The sequence below is a fragment of the Cygnus olor genome, chromosome 3 (assembly GCF_009769625.2).
Source record: "Cygnus olor isolate bCygOlo1 chromosome 3, bCygOlo1.pri.v2, whole genome shotgun sequence".
In the NCBI taxonomy this organism is placed as follows: domain Eukaryota; kingdom Metazoa; phylum Chordata; class Aves; order Anseriformes; family Anatidae; genus Cygnus; species Cygnus olor.
In genome coordinates, this window is record NC_049171.1 from 99,977,916 (window position 1) to 99,996,010 (window position 18,095).

Here is an 18,095-nt window from a genome sequence, read left to right on the forward strand (position 1 = left end):
CAGCACTGGAATAAAGATAACCAAGCATAAACTCCGTTATTGCCATTTCACTAGCCAGGTGCAGTGTGATCCAGGGGGTGAGCAGCAAGTTTACAGATTAGTTTTGCAGTTCATCATGAAGTATTTTGGCAAGCCACAGGGGCACACCTGTTAGTCCTTAAAAATGTAATGAAACCCTAGCCTCTTGAGGTAGCATGTTATTACCTTAAGAATGGCCTGTGGGTTAAGTAGATGAAACATTGGTGTGTGTGTGTAATATGAAGAGCATGCTGTACTTGTATTTCTGTATTACTGTCCTGCCTACTATTTTCTTAAATGTTTAGGCCATGAAATCTTAGGGCACCAGTTAAAACTGAAGTGACACACCAGCACGTTATGATGTCCCTACACAAATGTGAGCAGCTGTCTTTTTAGTATAGCTAGGAGCATTCTGCAGATGGTCCATGAAGCAAATAGAAGAAGGAAAAAATCTGATAGTTGTGGAAAATGAGAAAATTGCATGTTGGGGAGGGATGAAATATCCCTCTTGATATATCCAAGATTTTCTACAGTCTCATTTGCCCAATTCAAGAACAAAATCTCAGCAAAGTGGTATCACCCAGGCAGTCAGTCAGTATTGTTAGTGACTGATAGCTGAGTCATGCCTTACTTTTTGTTTGACTTTCAAAATACAAAAATAATTATATTTGAGACATCAAGGTTCTATTAAAAAAAAAAAAAGAGTTTAGCGGGAAAGTTTTTAAATCATGATTATAGGACGTAGCCATTCACTTCATCATACTTATTTATAATAATTTAATACATCATGTTCTCTTTCATGGACATTATAGTTTTGTGAGGGCTATTGTATGTCAAGGATGACTGCACAAAGTACGACAGTGATGGGTAGCTTTGGACAAACTCTTCTGCACAGTTATGGCAACAAACCATCATCAAGCCTTTTTAAAACTATGGTTTTTCATTCCCTGCCTTGATGAGTTAGAAGGCTGGAGGTACAACATTTCTTTGTGCCAGTAAATAAAGCTTGATGCCAGGAACAAAACAAAGGATAAAATATCAGACCATGCAAAAATAGTATGCTAGGATTAGAGGATTTTGTGTGTTGTTGTTTTTAAAGAGAAACAGTCGAGTTCTAAAATCTAGTTTCTTTTCCCTTGGAAAACAAGCAGAGAGCTATCTTTGTCTTTCACTGAATGAAGAGGGCTTCAGGGAAAAGACCACTAATTTTCAAAAATTAAACACAAGTTAGCCAACAGTGTAGAAACTTGGGAGAGGATAAGAGCTGTGAAAAAACATAAATGGAAAAGAGCTGAATTACAGTTCTGGTGACAACAAACTTACTGTAATAACTTGTTATTATAGACCAGAGGAAAATCCATTGTTTAGGATTTTTAAATTGCATTAATTATATTGAATTTTAATTATATTTGAAAATACTTTAATGGCTTTAAAAACAAAAACAAACAACAAACAACACTTTCTAACCATGATAGAGCTGAAATGAGTGCTCAGAAATGGTCAGGAGATATTTTTTTTCAATTCTGGGAGTTTTCTGTTGCTAGATAATGTCTCCTCCCATGCCAGTTTTGCCTTCTATCCTAAGAAGGAGGGGAATGAGGGAATATGCTTGGTGTAAGAAGTAGAAGAGGATTATAGTTATTTCACTGGGCTATGAAGCAGACAGAAAACCTGTGAAAGTAGTGGCTGCTGCTAAAACTGGAAGGACTATCCTGAATGAATTAACAGTATGTTAATAGCTCTGGAAAATTATAGACAGTATGAAAATAGCTTGCAAATTTATTGTTTTTAAAACCAGCATACGCTTAAGTTCTGATGCTTATGTTTTTTTACTAGTCTTTCACTGCTGACATGTAACATCTCTAGAAGGAATTTATTACATTTCACAACCTCAATAAAATGTCTTCTCACACCCTTAAAAGCCTATTGTGTTGCAATTGCTTCTCTTTTTAAAATTTTCCTGGCCTTAAATAAATTGATTCAATTTTGACTTAAATACTGCATAAAAAATTGAAATATGTGTCCACACATTTAAATTTTCTAACAAATTTAAATGTGAAGTGTGAACTGTGTTTTGTTCCATATGATAGGCTGTTGTTCACAGGGCTTTCTGTTTGGACTGTGTCCTCTCATACTGACTGAATTCAGAAGAAACCAGAAGAGTTCAATTTACTTGCAACTGTTTTGATATTTTTCTCGTTTAAAATGGCTTTAAACTTCAAAATTAATTTTAGCTGAGAACAGTAAGTTGCAGAGTAATGTTTATGTACAGCATGTCTACATAGGTAACATCAAGAAATACTGTTATAATTGTATATGCAGAATTAATACCTTTGAATCCCACACTGAAAAATAGTTTGTGGATATTGTATGGTTACTGTGGTGGTCTTTTTTTTTTTTTTCCTTTTTTTTTTTTTTTCCTTTTTTTTTTTTGTTTTTTAAAGGTGTGATGAGTTGAATCATCACAGAAGATTAGAAAGAAGTATATCTGAATTCTACTTGAATTTAGGTGATTTTGACAGAAGCAGGAAATAAAAATATCAAGTATTGGATCTTTCCACACACGCTCTGTATTTCTTTCTCAATAACACGGCATTATCACTGTGTCAGAAGATTACATCATTTATATTTAGTCTTTATTACTTGAGTGACAGCCATCATACACTTCCTTTCTTCTAATGAAAGCAAAAATTAAAGGCATTCAAGTTATATGCTGAATTTCTTTGACTTTTTTGTACATTCCATCTGTCTTATACTTCCTCTTACATCTTTCTCCCATATTTTTTCATGCTGAAAGATCTGTACACTCTCTCTGTTAAGACCATCATGCCAGTTACTGTGATATGATAAAATAAGTTAGTTCCTTAGAGCAGGTTGCAGGTGGTTTCACTCACAGGAGATGAATTGCAGCAATTTGACAAAATTTATCTGGCACGTTTTATTTTTAGATCTCGTCTTTGAGTGTCTGTCTTGGCATAGCTAATTCTAAAAAAAATTCTTCCAAATAGTTCTCTGCTAAAGTGCCACAGTAGAGGTAGGAAGTGCTGTAGTGGTTGCTATTCAAATGCATGGTTTAGTGCCCCATTTATCATGCTAAATGGTTCATGCCCTCACCAATCCAAACAAAAAATGTATTTACATTGATTTTTTTTAATAAAAAGTTTTAGTTTTTAGCAAATGATCAACATTCAAAATATGTGGATTTTGAAAAGTTGTTTTTCTGTCCAGTGAGAAATATATTTTGGTCCCTGGTTCTTCTGTTCCTTACTAGGAAAAAAAAGCTCCTCTGTAGCTCCCAGGCTACATCCCTTATATTGTCCATTACAGATATTATTTACCATCCAGTTTGGTGGGCAAAATTAGTCCGTAAAGAGAAAATCAAGTACTGTTCTGCGTCTGAATACAGTCTGGCACAACGGGATCTTGACCCAGTGTTTCTAGTTACCACAGCAAGGTAAACAAGTAATAAACAAACAAATCGTGTTCTTTTTGGCCCAATGTATAATTAGTATTTAGGGTCTTGTGAGATAATTTTGCTAGCAGAAGCCAGATATTTACTGCATGCCATCCAATTAGTTTAAAAACAAATGAGGGCACAGTCCCAGGGACAACAGGAGGCAGTTCCCTTCTTTAGAAATCTGAGTCTGCAGCTAGCCAACACCCTGCCAAAACAAATCCAGTCTTGGCTACATTACTAGGGCCTGTGTGTTTCTTCTGCTTGTTCTTTGTAGCGGGTTTGCTGCTTCTGAGTCATTTGGACGTCCACTCGGCTGCTGCATCTGCAGTCATCTCCCAGGCAAGTTCCTTGGCCCATCTTGTTCAGCTTAGAGCCCGCTGGAGCCTGGAGGGATGTTCCTCATGCAGAATTCCCCAAGGAATCTCACAGACATGCTCAGGGCTTACCAAAACCACGTTAACAGTGTTCTCAGCAAATAGCGAAGCTGCTTTCTATTAATGCAGGGACTGGTGCTGTCTGCCTTTTCTTTAATACGTTACTAATTAGAGTTAAGGCTGCTAACTGGTATGGCTGGTTTTACATTGACTTGACAGCTGCTGGCCAAGCCGCTTTAAATTGCAAACAGTATTTCAGAGATGCTTACCCTGGGTAAGCATCACCATACTCACCTTGGCCGGGGGAGCTGTGAGTTCAGGATGTTTTGGAAGAGGCTAAAGTGCTCTGGGAGGGTTTGACTCCATTGGAGGATCGCCTGTGGAAGTATAGCTGTCCTGGGAACACAACATTATCCCAATCTTTGGAAAAATTTTGGATCTCAGAATGAAGGATCCTTTGTCCATTTATACTTTGTTACTCCTGGTTTCCTTGCATTTTTTGGTATTTTTCTCTTGAAGACCACTTCTTGCACATAATGTGACTGAATATGAACCTCAGGTTGTTATTAGTTTAAAAGGACATAAGCATTCCTGAATTAAGGAAAAAGCTTTGAAAACATGAACCTAAAATCCAGACGTACAAGAAAAAAATCCCCAAGATTCTTGTTTTTAAGTTCTCATAATTTTGACTCCATTTTTTTGAGTTCTGGTTTATGAACTAGGAATTCTGGATATTAATGGGAGCTTTCTAGTGAGATTACTGCACTGGAGTTCGTAAATGGGTGTGCTCAGCTCTATGCTGCCCTGTTCTGCGTTCACAGGTATGGGAATTGGGAGTGTTAAACATATCAAGCTCTCAAATAACATAGCTGTGCTAGCAAGCTCTCCTATTTTCTCCACAGAAATGTAATCTGTCCAACCAAAGTATCTCGTGTTGGTGTGAAGTACTTTTGCCAGTATAAATTGGAAGTCTGAAAGAGGGCTTTGCTCATAAATATATTGGCAAGTCTTTATACAGTCACAACAATATCTAAATTTGCTTTCTTAATGCTAAAATCTGGTTTTGGTTACATTACTGTCAATCTGGAGTAACTCCTCTGGTTGACCCAAAGATATGTTGGACCCAACTAAAGAGTCTTTTGGACTAATGACCTTGTCATGACATTGGAACATGGAAATAGCAGAAATCACTTTTTAAATCTGCAAGTAGAAACTATCTTTTTTCACATTTTTATTGTTTTTGATTAATTTACCCCTTCTGAGCCTCAGCAGGTAAAATATACACATTTTTATTAACTCAGGAAATGTATCATATGGAACAGTCTGACAGACCTATTTGTTGTTTTCCTCCCACTTTCATACCAGTGGGACTTCATTCCTATGGCTTCCAAATTTTGGCATTTATTTGTTAAAACTGGGGCGTAGGTGCAAACTTTTTTTTTTTTGTGTGTGTGTGTGCCAATTTACGTGATGCCATAAAGCAGCATTTTGCATTTTTCAACACTTATTAGCTCAGCTTCTCAGCTGTGCAGCACCACACCCTGGTGTGAGACTTACAGAGGCATAATTCTGACAGGTTTATATTGGCTTAAATTTGTAGCGTTTCATTTGGGAAAATGAGTATCTTGTTCACATTTCCAGCACAATTTTGTGACTATTTGACAGGATCAACCACCAAGACCTCTGGAACACTGGAAATCAGAGAGAATCCTAAAGACATAGAGTTCCACTTTCAGACAATGGATTAATGGAAACCCAATTTATTTAAATGGAATGTGTCATTTTTATTTTAAATTATTTTAATGTCAGTGCTCCAAATTCTTCTAAAAGACATGTACATACATACATGTATAATATTAACACTGAGGTAAATTGTGTGGTGTAATACTGTACTTTGAGCTTTTAAGATAACACCTGTAATGGCTGAAGATAAAACTATGTGGTGTATCTATCTTTTTCATTATAGACCAGATATGGTATAAGTGCATACGATATATCTATAAATTTTTCTTACATAGAAATTTATTATTGAATATAAAGACAATATGCAGAGTGAATATCATATACACATTTATTAAGTTATGGGTTTTTGTTTTGTGTTTAAATAGATTATGTCCCAAAAGAGTTGGTCTGTAATCTCTGCTAATAAATTCTGGATATACCATTTTTTTCTGTGTGCTAAGAATAATAAAAACTGTGGTTGTTCCTTACTGTTCACAGATAATTGGAGTTTAAAGTATCCTTTTCTGTTTCAGTAATACTTTTTTTCTGTAGTCAAGAGAGACACTGGTCTATTTATGGATGGCAGCAGGTGCCTATGGCAATTAGCACAGTTATGGTCACCTGAAGTCAGGATGTCTAAAGTGAGATTTAACACACCCTAAGCTTCTACCTTGGTTTTGTGTTTTTGGATTCCAGATCAATGCCATGCAACTATTAGCAGATAACTGAAAATCATGCCTCTCAGCAGTCTAAGTCAATCCCAGTTTGGATCTCTAAACTCTCATAGTTGGAAGATGACGGCTGTGGCTATTATCCAGTTATGCCATATCTGAAATGCACCTACATTTTTAAAACCAGCTTCATCACGCTAGCAATAACAAGGATTTGTTTTGTTTTCTGCAACAGAGGAACTATGGAATTAGAGTATGGAAATTATGAACAGGTCACTGTAAAAAAGTTACCCACTGGGGTGTTGTATTTGCTCTAAGTCTAGCTGTAGAGTAGTTCTTCCGTTATATACCTGGATGAATTCTCATGCTTGTGAAAACTGAAAAACTGGATGACTCCATTCTGAGTCAATTAACACGGAGAGAATTACGTAGAAGATCAAATAGATTTTCAGACAAACATAATCAGTGGTTTTGGAAGCACTTGCAGAGAGGCCTAGGCACATGGTATGTGAACAAATCTGGCCTGAAGAGTTATGTATTATATAGGTGCAAATTGCTCACTGTTGTCTGGAAATGTGACCTTTATTAAATGCCTGTGAATTAGAATAAAATATGCTAAGTTTATGACATTAGAAACATATCTCTTTAAAGGGGCCGACACTAAAATATTTAAGTGTTTGGATTATGAAAATCCTTGCCTGGATTTCTGTGCTTTCCATTATGCAACATTTAGCCACAATTTTCAAACGAATTGTATATTCTTTCAGATTCAAAGGGAATTACTTAGTTGACTGAACCCTGCCTGAAGCAGGGGCCCGTCCAAATGAAAGCCAGTATTACGTGAGAGCAATTACTTTTCATGGTCCCTAGCATAAACCATGTGATGTTGGGGAGTTCTGAACGTTTGAATATGTTAATTATTCTTTTCTTTGCTCTGTGGTAGATGCTGTTTTGCTATATAAATTGGCACAGGAATCTGCATGTTTTTGTGATGTGCTAGTTGCCATCTGCTTTGGAGATATTCCCATGCACTTTTGTTGATGCAACAGCTATAGTGTTTTCAAATGTTGATACTATAGGAATGTAATGTGATTGGACTTGGACAGGTGCCTTAAACAGACCACCCATCATATTTATTTTGCTGCCAGTCAGATCAGGCAAACTCTTGGGTAAAATGTTGAAGTGCTTTGAACTTTCCAGATAGATGCTGAATAATTTAGTTCCTTTTAAAAGAGATTTTTGACAGTCCTGAAGAAAGTCCTGCTTAATTAACTAAAAGCAACCATTATGATCCAAATTTTCAAAGTTTACAATGTAATTTAATTTTATTTTTAAGTTTTTTAATTCTTTTCAGAAATCAGCTTAGGTCAAATACATTATTTTGGTAGTAGAGAAAAAATCTTGCCAAAGGGTAAGCTGTAACAGTGTGTTTATTATTATTATTACTCTAAGTCAAATGAGAGCAAGCAGCTATATTTGCTTATGTTTATAAAGTGACTGGATTTGGTGCACGGGGTACATCAAAGATTCTGTACATATACAATGCAAAGAATGTTTAATGTAGACATAGACACTTAGAGATGATGTGGACACTGTAGCTTAGATATGCTTGTGTCACGAACATCATTGGGAATCACTGGTCTTATATCCATCCAGTAGGAATGTTTTATCTCTGTCAGTAAGAGAAAAATAACAAAGTCGGGGGTCAAACCACTAAAACAAACTACGTACGCAATAATGTACACTAGAGCTTGTGTTAAGCTATTTGATGTCTTGGTTTTACCTCAATAGTAAGCTGAGGTAAAACTTTGACTTGAAACCTTAACCTTTTCAAGTGTTAAGGACTGAAAGTGATCGATACAAAGTTCCTGGGTAGAACACTGATGGTTAAAGTAGATTGCAGTATAGGTGATCACAGTAAAACAGAGCGTTGTCATCACAGATCCAGAGAATTATCTAATACTGGACCAAAGAAATTGTATTTCAGGAAAGGATGCTTCTTGTGGTGGAAGATATCACAATTACAAACACAGAATAGTGCAGAGGGAAAAAAAAGTCTGAGTGAAATATAACAAAGCAGACAGTCAGGATCTTGTTCTTCTGAAAGGTTAGATGCAATTAAGAGCAATTCACTGAAATTATGGCCCAAGAAGACTGGCATAAGAGAACTTTTCATATGGTCACTCAAGCAAAATTAAGGGACTCAGGAGTTTAGGTTTGAATTGACCTTTAAGAAAACAGAGCTTGTTTTCACATAATTGTTCAATAATCATTCTTTAAAAAGTATGTGCTATAGAAAAGGAATTCTCCATGAAGTTTTTCATAAGGAGCAAATGAATCTTAAATGATCTTTATAACCGTAAGCCACATTTTAGATTTTAAATTGGCTGTTATGCCAGAGAGGAAGAGAGGACTTAGGTGTGGTTGGTTCTTTCTGAAAAAGAGATAGTGTTGACAATTCTTAATAAGAAAAAATAAAGTCTCAGGAGAGGATGGCCTAATGGCAGAGTTATTAGTTACATCCAAAAAAATGGTCTCACATCCTTGCTGAAACGTTCAAATTACATGAGAACACAGTGAGTTTTCCCAGATGGGTGAAAGAGAAGCATAATCATCTCTGCCTTTAAAAATGATGACAGAAATCACTGAGAAAATTATACCTCAATTATCTTGATCAATCTCGTAATAAACTCTGCACGCAATCTATGTGTCTTTGCTAGGAAAGAGGTCAGGAAGAGAATATAGGCCTTTTTTAAGAGGAGGATCAAGAGGAACTTTGGGTGAAGTTTTTTCAAATGAGTGTATTATTAATTAGAGATACTCTGGAAGCAAGAGTCACTGCTATCTAAGTTTTGTTCAAGTTAAGCCAAAGTTCAGTACAGATTCAGTAAGAGATTTCTGTCATGGTTAGTTTTTATAGTGAACAAAATCAGTATTTTTACTGAAGGTTCTCATCTAAAATTGTTAAGATCTTGAACAAGCAAATGCCAATTTGCCAGTACACAAACAGCAGTTTAAATATGCAAGTATTTGAGTTTAGCTCTAGTTACTAATGATGCTATGGCTTTTGTATCACATATTTTGCTATTCAGATACAGAGAATGAAGAGCTACTGAGGTCCATAATGTGATGCAAGCATTTGTCATCTATCACATGTAGGTATAGTTGTGTAGGCAAGACTGGTGCAACTCAGTTTCTGGTGTATTTTTTATGTAAATGTAATACCTTTGTGTATCTTCTTACAGTGATTATCAGTGAAAATCGTTCCTGTATTTTACATTAAGAAACGTTGCAGGTTTTGAAGCCTTATATTTTTATCAAAGGTGATTGTCCTTGAAGTGTAAAATGTTCTTACCACAACATTGAATTAAAAAACTCTTTCAGAAAGGTACACAAGAAATTGTATATGCTGAAAAGATTTTGCAAACCAGGTCAAAGTTGCAGAAAAAGAATGAATTGTTCTGTTTTATCTCATTTAAATTGATGTTACAAGCAGTGAGCTTGAGAAGATGCACTTGCATAGCACTGCAAAGTGAAAAATAAACACCTTTGTCACAATATGATATACCTTTTCTTTCATTCCATAAGATCATATATGAGCTTAGCTATGCTGACTGAATGCAGAAATTGTAGATTTAAAAGGAATCTCACATTTTTTGCTAGTAGAATGGACCATGAGAGATATCTGCAGAAAAGTGCTGGCCTTCATTTGATTAGTTCAGAGTACTGAAATAAGATTGTATTGTCCTGAAATGGATTACTGAGAGATACATGACTGGTATCTCAAAGTACATGAAATTGTTCTGTATCTGATGCCAGTGCTTAGGAATACAGAGTTTTATTCTTTCTAATTAAAACAACAAATAAAATCCTATAGAATAGATTTTGGGGTGAAATTCTTTTCTACCCGTCTGACCTGGTGACTGCCATTCCATATGGCCTGTTTGAAGTACTAAATGGGGTTGTTCAGGTAAAGCTTTTTTTGCTGATTCTTTGCATTGTATGACCGTTTGTAATTCTGAATCTCAGCTTTAGAAAAGCTCCAAAAATCTGAGCCACCATGAGACTTTTGACTTATCTGAGGTGATTTAATAGTAGAGCCTTTGTAGTGATAATGTAGAAGAATTATGGGTTTAGACACCCTGCCTTCTGAGTTTTACCAGGACCTTTCACTCTTGCTAGATGAGGATGGGGTTCATAAATCTATTGCATCTTCCAATATTACTCTATTTTATTAAGGGAGAAGCAAGAAAACTGAGTGACACACAAATTGTCCAGTGCCTTGTCTTAACAAAAAGCAGGAGGATGAAGGAGTAAGTCAAAATTGTAGATTTTCATCTAATTTAAGGGGCTTACAAGTATAACTCCTTTTGATATTTTTTGTTGTTTGTTTTGTGATGGTGTAGAAAACATCTGCCAAAACTTAATTTTGAAGCAGAACTTGGTTCAACAAATGAAAGTTCTGCCCTAATATCTTAGCAGAAAAGGAAACGTACTGTGCATGTCACCCATGTGTCAGCATTTGATAACATTACAAAAGGGTCTGGCTTACCAAGCTGGTTCTGATATAAAAAAGCTATGGCTTCGAATTATTTCCCCCTTTTGAAATTCCTAGTAATTCTTTTTCTCTCAATACTAGTGTTGTTATATTTGTTTCCTAAGGGCATCCAGGTGTTTTCACTGGAATAATGCAATTTCAATACATTTCTGCGTGCCAAATTCATTGAATTAATCATCATCCGTGAATGTGGCTCGGCACTGTCCAGAGGCAGTAATGAGATGCAGCTTCTCAGTGGCCAGCTCCCAAGGCAACAGAAAGCAATGAGGAGTGAGGACTGACAGCCTTCTCCAGCCTTCTCCATCTTCTGCTGCTCTGGCTGTGGGACATGGGGCGGGAGCTGCAGCATGCTGAGGCTGAGACATCACAAAAGCCTACATCCAGAGCGGGCAGTAGTTAGCAGTCATCGAGGCAACGCAGTAACGAAACCATGTTGCTTCTGGCCCCGAGGCACCATCTGTCAAGAACAACACAAAAAGCAGCTTGTGAGGACTGAGAAGAGAAACTTGGACTGAGAGTTGTCCTGTGTATGAACAGAGGGATGTCATCCAGTGTGTTTGGGTAGTATTATCTGAGCATGTGAGCATTCCACCTCAGGGCAAAAATTTGCAGAACTGAGAGAGAGTAGAGCTGTTGAAGAAGAAATTTAATTTACTTCCATATTTTTAACGTTATTACTGTTTCAACACTACTTTCAAAAACTGTGTCAAAACATATATAAGCATAGGGTATATGATGTATTTTTTCACCTCAGTCTTTAGGAAATGAACACAGCTACACACTCAGCAAGTGTAAATTGTTATGGCACCAATAAGGCTATTGAGAAGGAGGACCAAGAAAGGGTCCAAGTTTCCGATTTAGGGGCAAAACTACACCTTTGAGGTTTTAGATTTGGAGTTTGGATTCAGACTTAGCTTGAAATGGAGCTAATCAGTTTGAGAGGCCAGGAGGGTGTTTTTCAAAGAAGAACATACTCTTGGTAACAGTGGTCGTAACCTCTGAAAGGTTGGCATCTTTCCTGAGTGATCGGGCATAATATGTCAGTGCCAACATCCTGAAAAGTGATAGCTCAAAATAAGAAAACAGGATTTGTTCTTGTGAGGCTAGTAAGTAAATACATAATTAAAGTTCTACTCTGAGTATCTGGCTTTGGTTTTATATACATTTGGCTTCATACAAATAAATAATGATAACTAATAATAATAAACAGTTGTTCTTTTACAGTCACTTTTATTTCATCTGCAGCCTGTATATGGATGTGTCCAAGTGTCTTCTTTCTATTTTCATTCTATTTATCTCATTCCTGCTTTCCAGTGTTTCATATTTTTATTTGCAGCAGCGTGAAAATACTTAAATCACTGTTGCAATTTGTTTTTATTGCCCGGTGTGACCACTTATTCCAGGTGTTTATATCTCTTAGTGAAAAAGGCTCTTACTGTTTTTTTTTTGATGTTTATGTTTAGAGTGCTTCTGCCACATTTCATGGCTGTTGAGCCTCTTGGATGGGAGGATGTTTTGCCATGTGCATCATTATCACTTCCTTCATTATTTTGTACACATCCTTTAGGTCATCCTAAATGTTTTTCATCATCATTGAAAATAAGTCTAACACATACCAGGTGTGGAGCCAGATGGGGAGAGAAAACTTGAAGGAAAAGTACTAGTATATCCACTGCAGTGCAGTGCCGAGGGCTCTCTCCATCAAACAGCGTGAGCATGCATTAATGCCAAGGGGGTATAGTCTTCTTAGTCCACTGCCTCTCTAAATCCTCCTCTGCATGAGTGCCTTGCTTTGGAGGCCCATGGGACTGAGAGCAAAGTAAAGCAAAGCTTTGCTGTCCAAAAATCCCAGGCCACTGGCCACCTGATTGGCATTCATAGCATTTTGCAATCTGTTCCATTATACTGAGATTTGATATTTTCTTGAAATAACCATTTTCCCTCTCATGGACACAAGGTATAAACAAAATAGGTAGGAGGTTAATCTAAGTGTTACTAGGCTGCCTTGGGATTTCTCTAAAGAAGAGGGTGCTGAAGCGTAATGGCTTTATAGCACCCTGCTCTCTGGCATCAGCTTGGGGCTTTATTTAGTAAGTGATTAGGAAACAGCTGATCCCAGTGACTCCCAAATATCGGAAAGGTGTCTCCAGGATCACTGCAGCCAGGTGAAATGTGCAGGAATTTCATGCCTCCCCTCCATCCCCTACAACCTGAACTACCCTCCTAGTCACCCCAAGGTCGGGGAATGGGGGGAAAAGGTGGACAAAGTGTCCACTTTTTCCTGCCTTTTCTGTTTTCGCCTCCACCTGGCATAGTTGAAGATCTGTCCCTAAAGGAGTAAAGAGATGCATTTCAATTCCTGTAGGACTGGGCTCTAAATCAGGAACAGTAATGTAATCCTTGTTTTTTCCCTTGCTTCTCTATACTATTATTAGACCATTTCCTTTGTCCCTGTTTCTCTTTTTTTTTTTTTTTTTTCCTGGTGCATTTTTAGGAGACCACTATTATATTTTCCTTTTCCTTTAATATGAGTATGTCTAAAGAGTCCATTGTTGTCAGTTGAAATATTTATGTAGTTTAGCATTCAGTAATTCCATTTGCTCCTTTAATTTGATCCTTTAACTTACTTCTGCTTATTTTTACATACAGTGCCTCCAAATCCTCTGCACCAGATTTGTTTATCTTTTTTAAAAGCTTTCAGCTCTCCGCTTGTAAAACTCTTTGCATTTCATTCCTTACCTAACCACAATGGCCTATGTTGCACTTTTCCCTGTTTAGATTGAAGTGGGAAGAATTTCAACTGCACTCTTTCCAACAGTTGCTTAAACATTTCCCACTTTTCCCCTAGTAGCTTTCCCACAGTTAGTAGAAATCCAATCAAAAGTACTTTCCACTTTTTCGAAGTCAGCTACTTTATTTCTCTTATGCTTTATGGTAATATTTTGTACTCACCCTTGAAATTTCTCATCCGTCTTATATATTTTGAGGCAAGCTTATATATGTGTGTGTGTGTGTAAATATACACGTGAATGCACACACAGAACTGTATTTAGCCTTTTTTGCTTACATCCTACTCTTTCCTCCGACCATTGCACTGAGATTTTCCTTGTGTAGCAAAGCTAGTAGTGGAATAGAGAGTCGTCAGATAGGAGGCATATGTCCTGTCCTTGGGGACATCCTGACTGATTGGACGTCTTGGTGTGAGTTCTGGCACAGGCCTCCAGCCCAGATGTTTTGGTGGTATGTAGGACAGTGAGAAAGGAGTGATGTTAGGCTGAGGACAGAGAGTCTGTGAACAGAAAAATTTGGATTCATTTTCCCTAAACTGGTGAGTTCAGGGCTAAAACTGAGCCTCAGAGCAGAAGTCTCAGAGAGTTACGGAAGGCTACCCGGTGGGTGGACTGCCTTGTTCCCTTGTTCCCTGTCGTTGTCACACTGCAGCTCTCTGTCAGCCCCACAGTCCAAGTTTCCTGAAGTCAAAGAAGTCTCCGAGAGAGAGATGAATTTGCTGCTTAAATGAACAAGAACTGAAAAAGCATTAGCTAATTCAACCATTTCAAAATCCTTGGGCTTAATTGAGCCGTGTGTGGCTCCAGTTTTATGTTGGTTCAGGTCCAACAATTTCGCTGGCATAAAAGAGGATGAATCAGGCACTTTAAGCATTGTTTAATAAACTGGTTGTATAGAAAGGCCAACTGGAGCAGAGGCACGAGGTGGCTTGAGTCAAGATTTTCTACTCTTGTGCTCATTCTTCAAGGCCATGCTTCCACATCAAGGGCATGTACTGGGTTGTGCAATTCCATCAAAGCCAAAAGCTGTGGGCTGTGGGCTAACTCTTCAGCTGGTTTTAACTGGCAGAGATCCTGTGAAGCCAAGTTTTAATTTGTGGAGCAATTCCAGGTTATACCCGCCAGGAAACCAGACCACTGGCTGTAGCTCCCAAACTTGTGTGATATTTGTTTATTTTCTCCACCCAGGTAGTGCCTCCAACCCAGTTTTATTTCCACATGACTACTTTGCTGCACATTTCTATTTGAAATCCAGCCTCCAATGGTATTTCTCTGCAATGAGTTCTTCCTCACAAGTTTATCTGCTTTAGCAACCAAAATGAAACACCAGAAAGATGCTCAGACCAAATAAGTAAGAGAACAAGCCCCAGTACATGAAGCGTGCATTAATTCACATGCTAGCATAAAAGCAAACATAGATTGTTTTATTTCCGGACTTCTTTTGATAAAGCAACTAGTCAAAATATGGCAGTGAAACAGTGTGTTTAAAGAGTAAATATATGCATGGCACATTTTATTTGTCATGTAGCTTTTATTGCTAAGTGCTGAAAGAATTGTCTTGCAACTAGATAGGATGACTAGAGCCTTTGAGCAAGAGACATTTTGAAAGAACTGCTTTGTAAAGGATGCAATAATAACAACATCCAAGCTGATTAGGGATGTCATAATATTATCAGTAGGTATTTAAAATCCCCAATGATTTGTTTGTTTATTTGAAGTTCTGGGTTTTATTTTTCCTCCTTTTAAAAGTAGCACAGCACTATGCTTCTTTTGTAAGAGAAATAATGTCAACAGAAGGCTGAAGAGCACATGCCTGGAGAACATCTGCTATAAGAAGCCACTTGAAAAATAACCGCTCATGCTTGAAAAATAACCGCTCAGTAGCATGATAAGAAAACATCTGTGAAGCACTAGGAAGAGTATTAGCAATGGGAGGAGGTAAGGAGGGACAAATGAAGTTGGACCCAGATCAGGGACAGATTTTCACCAAGTGCCAATGGCAGCACCTCTGTTATGTCTTTCATCTGCATTTATAATTAAGGGTTTCTCCGTGGTGGGGAGGGATGTGGTGAGGGTTAAACTGAGGAGGTTCCCAGTTATCAGTGTGAGGCTGAACCCCAGCTGGGTTCATTGGGCTGGAGGGAGGGACGGCATTGCTGGCTGGGCATGGGGCAGGCGTTGGAGCACTTAGCATAATCAGAGCCTGGTATGTGTGTGTGTATAGCCCGCTCCTTGTTTTCCTTTGTTGTGCAGTACACGTTGGATGAATCACACAAGATTTTATTAGAAAAACATTGTTCCTATTAAAATCGCATATAAACAAGCCATCTGTCTTCACACATCTATTTGAAGATTTTTATTTTTTTTTTAAACTGGCAATTTGATTACAAGGCACTTATGGAACACTTCTTTGCCGAATATTGGGAGGATGACACATAGCTCTGTCTTAACCATTAAGCAGACATTTGGCTTTAATTGATGTAGTGATTACACTCCCTTTTAAAAGTGGGATAGTTAGTGTTTATTCAATTACACCAAGGCAGCTCCACAGCAACTTTTAACAAAGAACACATACTACTGAGACATTTCCCACAACATACCATGGCCTCAAAATCCCATTGGTTTGCTATAGAATAAACAGTCAGGAATTCCTGGAAATTAAAAAACAAAAACCACATGGACGGTAGGAGAAAATTAAATTAGTGACCTTAGGTAGAAACAAGTAAGATTTTCAGGCATCTACTCTGTTTCCAATCTTATTTATTCCTTTTCTGGTATTAATCAACCTCTTAGATTTCCCTTTGGATCTGACTTTTTCCATTACAAATTTAAAGATATTGTAGAATGACAACCTCAATATACTAGGGGTTGTATGTTATCCTTCTGAATAATGCGTGCAGAAATTGATACATATTCATAAAGTGTACAAATATTTATGTGTATATGAGAAATGGCTAAGTATAAATAGACAGACAAGTATGTATCTGTATTTAGAGGAAGAGAGATGCTTGCCAATGAGTGCATCAGTTCATTACGAGATGCTTGGTTTAAACAAAAAAAAACCCACAAATCGAGTTTTTTATTGCTGGTTATAGATCCTATTTCATGTAATAGATAATTAAATGAAAGAAAGAAGAAACTATGACTAAGAGCCAGGCATAGGAGTCAGGATGTTTTGTCACCCTGAACAAATCAAATTTGCTCATATTCCAAAAAAATGGAGCAAATAATTTTGGCTTATTCCAGGTGCTCTGAATCTCACTAGTCAGGAAATCCCACCAGGAAAATATTAAGCACATCATTATTTCAGTGGACTTAAGCATAGTCCATCCTGACAATGGACAGTTTCATGAACCGCAACTGGAACGCTGCATTGTATTATGGAAGGCTAATGGTAGCAACATTTAAAAAGAAGGGTATGTTCTTACCATTTATTGAAAATGAGGCCTCTTTCAGATGTCTCCAGCTGGGAGAGCAAATGATAGGACTGTAAAACTAGGCCCTTTGGAAAAAAATATCTCATATTTCTCTGGAAAATAAGTTATTTTGATCATTTGTTGTTTGGAGAGGTTGAAATTCACAATGTTGTTCCTAAATTTTCTGACTCTGATATACACAACATACCAAGTATGCGTTTAAGTCTCCGTTTGTGATCTTATCTACACAGGCAGATCTTTCTGTACCAGGGAACTACCGGTTAATTGGGCCATATGATGGGAGGAGGCTCCCAGCAAGGAGCAGATTTAGCCTTCAACTAAGCTGAAGACGTAAACTCCATCATCTTCCAGGTAAAGAGGTTTTCCAGTTTCAGATGTTCTCTTCCACAGCCTCCAGAAGTTTTCATCTGCTTCTGCAGCTGAATTGTGAAGATGATGTTCTGGAGGTAGGCTGGGAGGATTTAGCTGTTTATCAGGTACTACTTAGCTAGAATAATATGTGCCTTTAAGTTTAACTTAAAGTTTAACTTGAGTTTGACATAACTTACCCCTTACAAAGCCATATTTAAATACTTAGCTTGGTCAGTATCTTTGTCAATTCAGTCTGTTGTACAAGTTAAATGAGATTTAGAAATAGCCAAACAATGATCTGTACCAGTTTAAATAAGTTGATTTTTAAAAATATCATAGAATCACAGAATCATAAAAGGGCTCGGGCTGGAAGGGACCTTAAAAATCATCTAATTTTAAACCCCCTGCCATGGGCAGGTATACCACCCATTAGATCAGGTTGGCCAGGGCCTCATTCAACCTGGTCTTGAACACCTCCAGGGATGGGGCATCCAAAACCTCTCCGGGCAAACTGTTCCAGTGCCTCTGTAACCTCTGAGTGAAAGATTTCCTCCTAACCTCTAATCTAAATCTCCCCTCACTTAGTTTAAAACCATCCCCCCTTGTACTGTCATTATCTGATTGAGCAAAGTATTAAAATATATATAGTTCAGCTGAGTAACATTTTATTTAGAGTTAAGAACATGAATGGTAAGATATAATATATGGACTTCGTGAC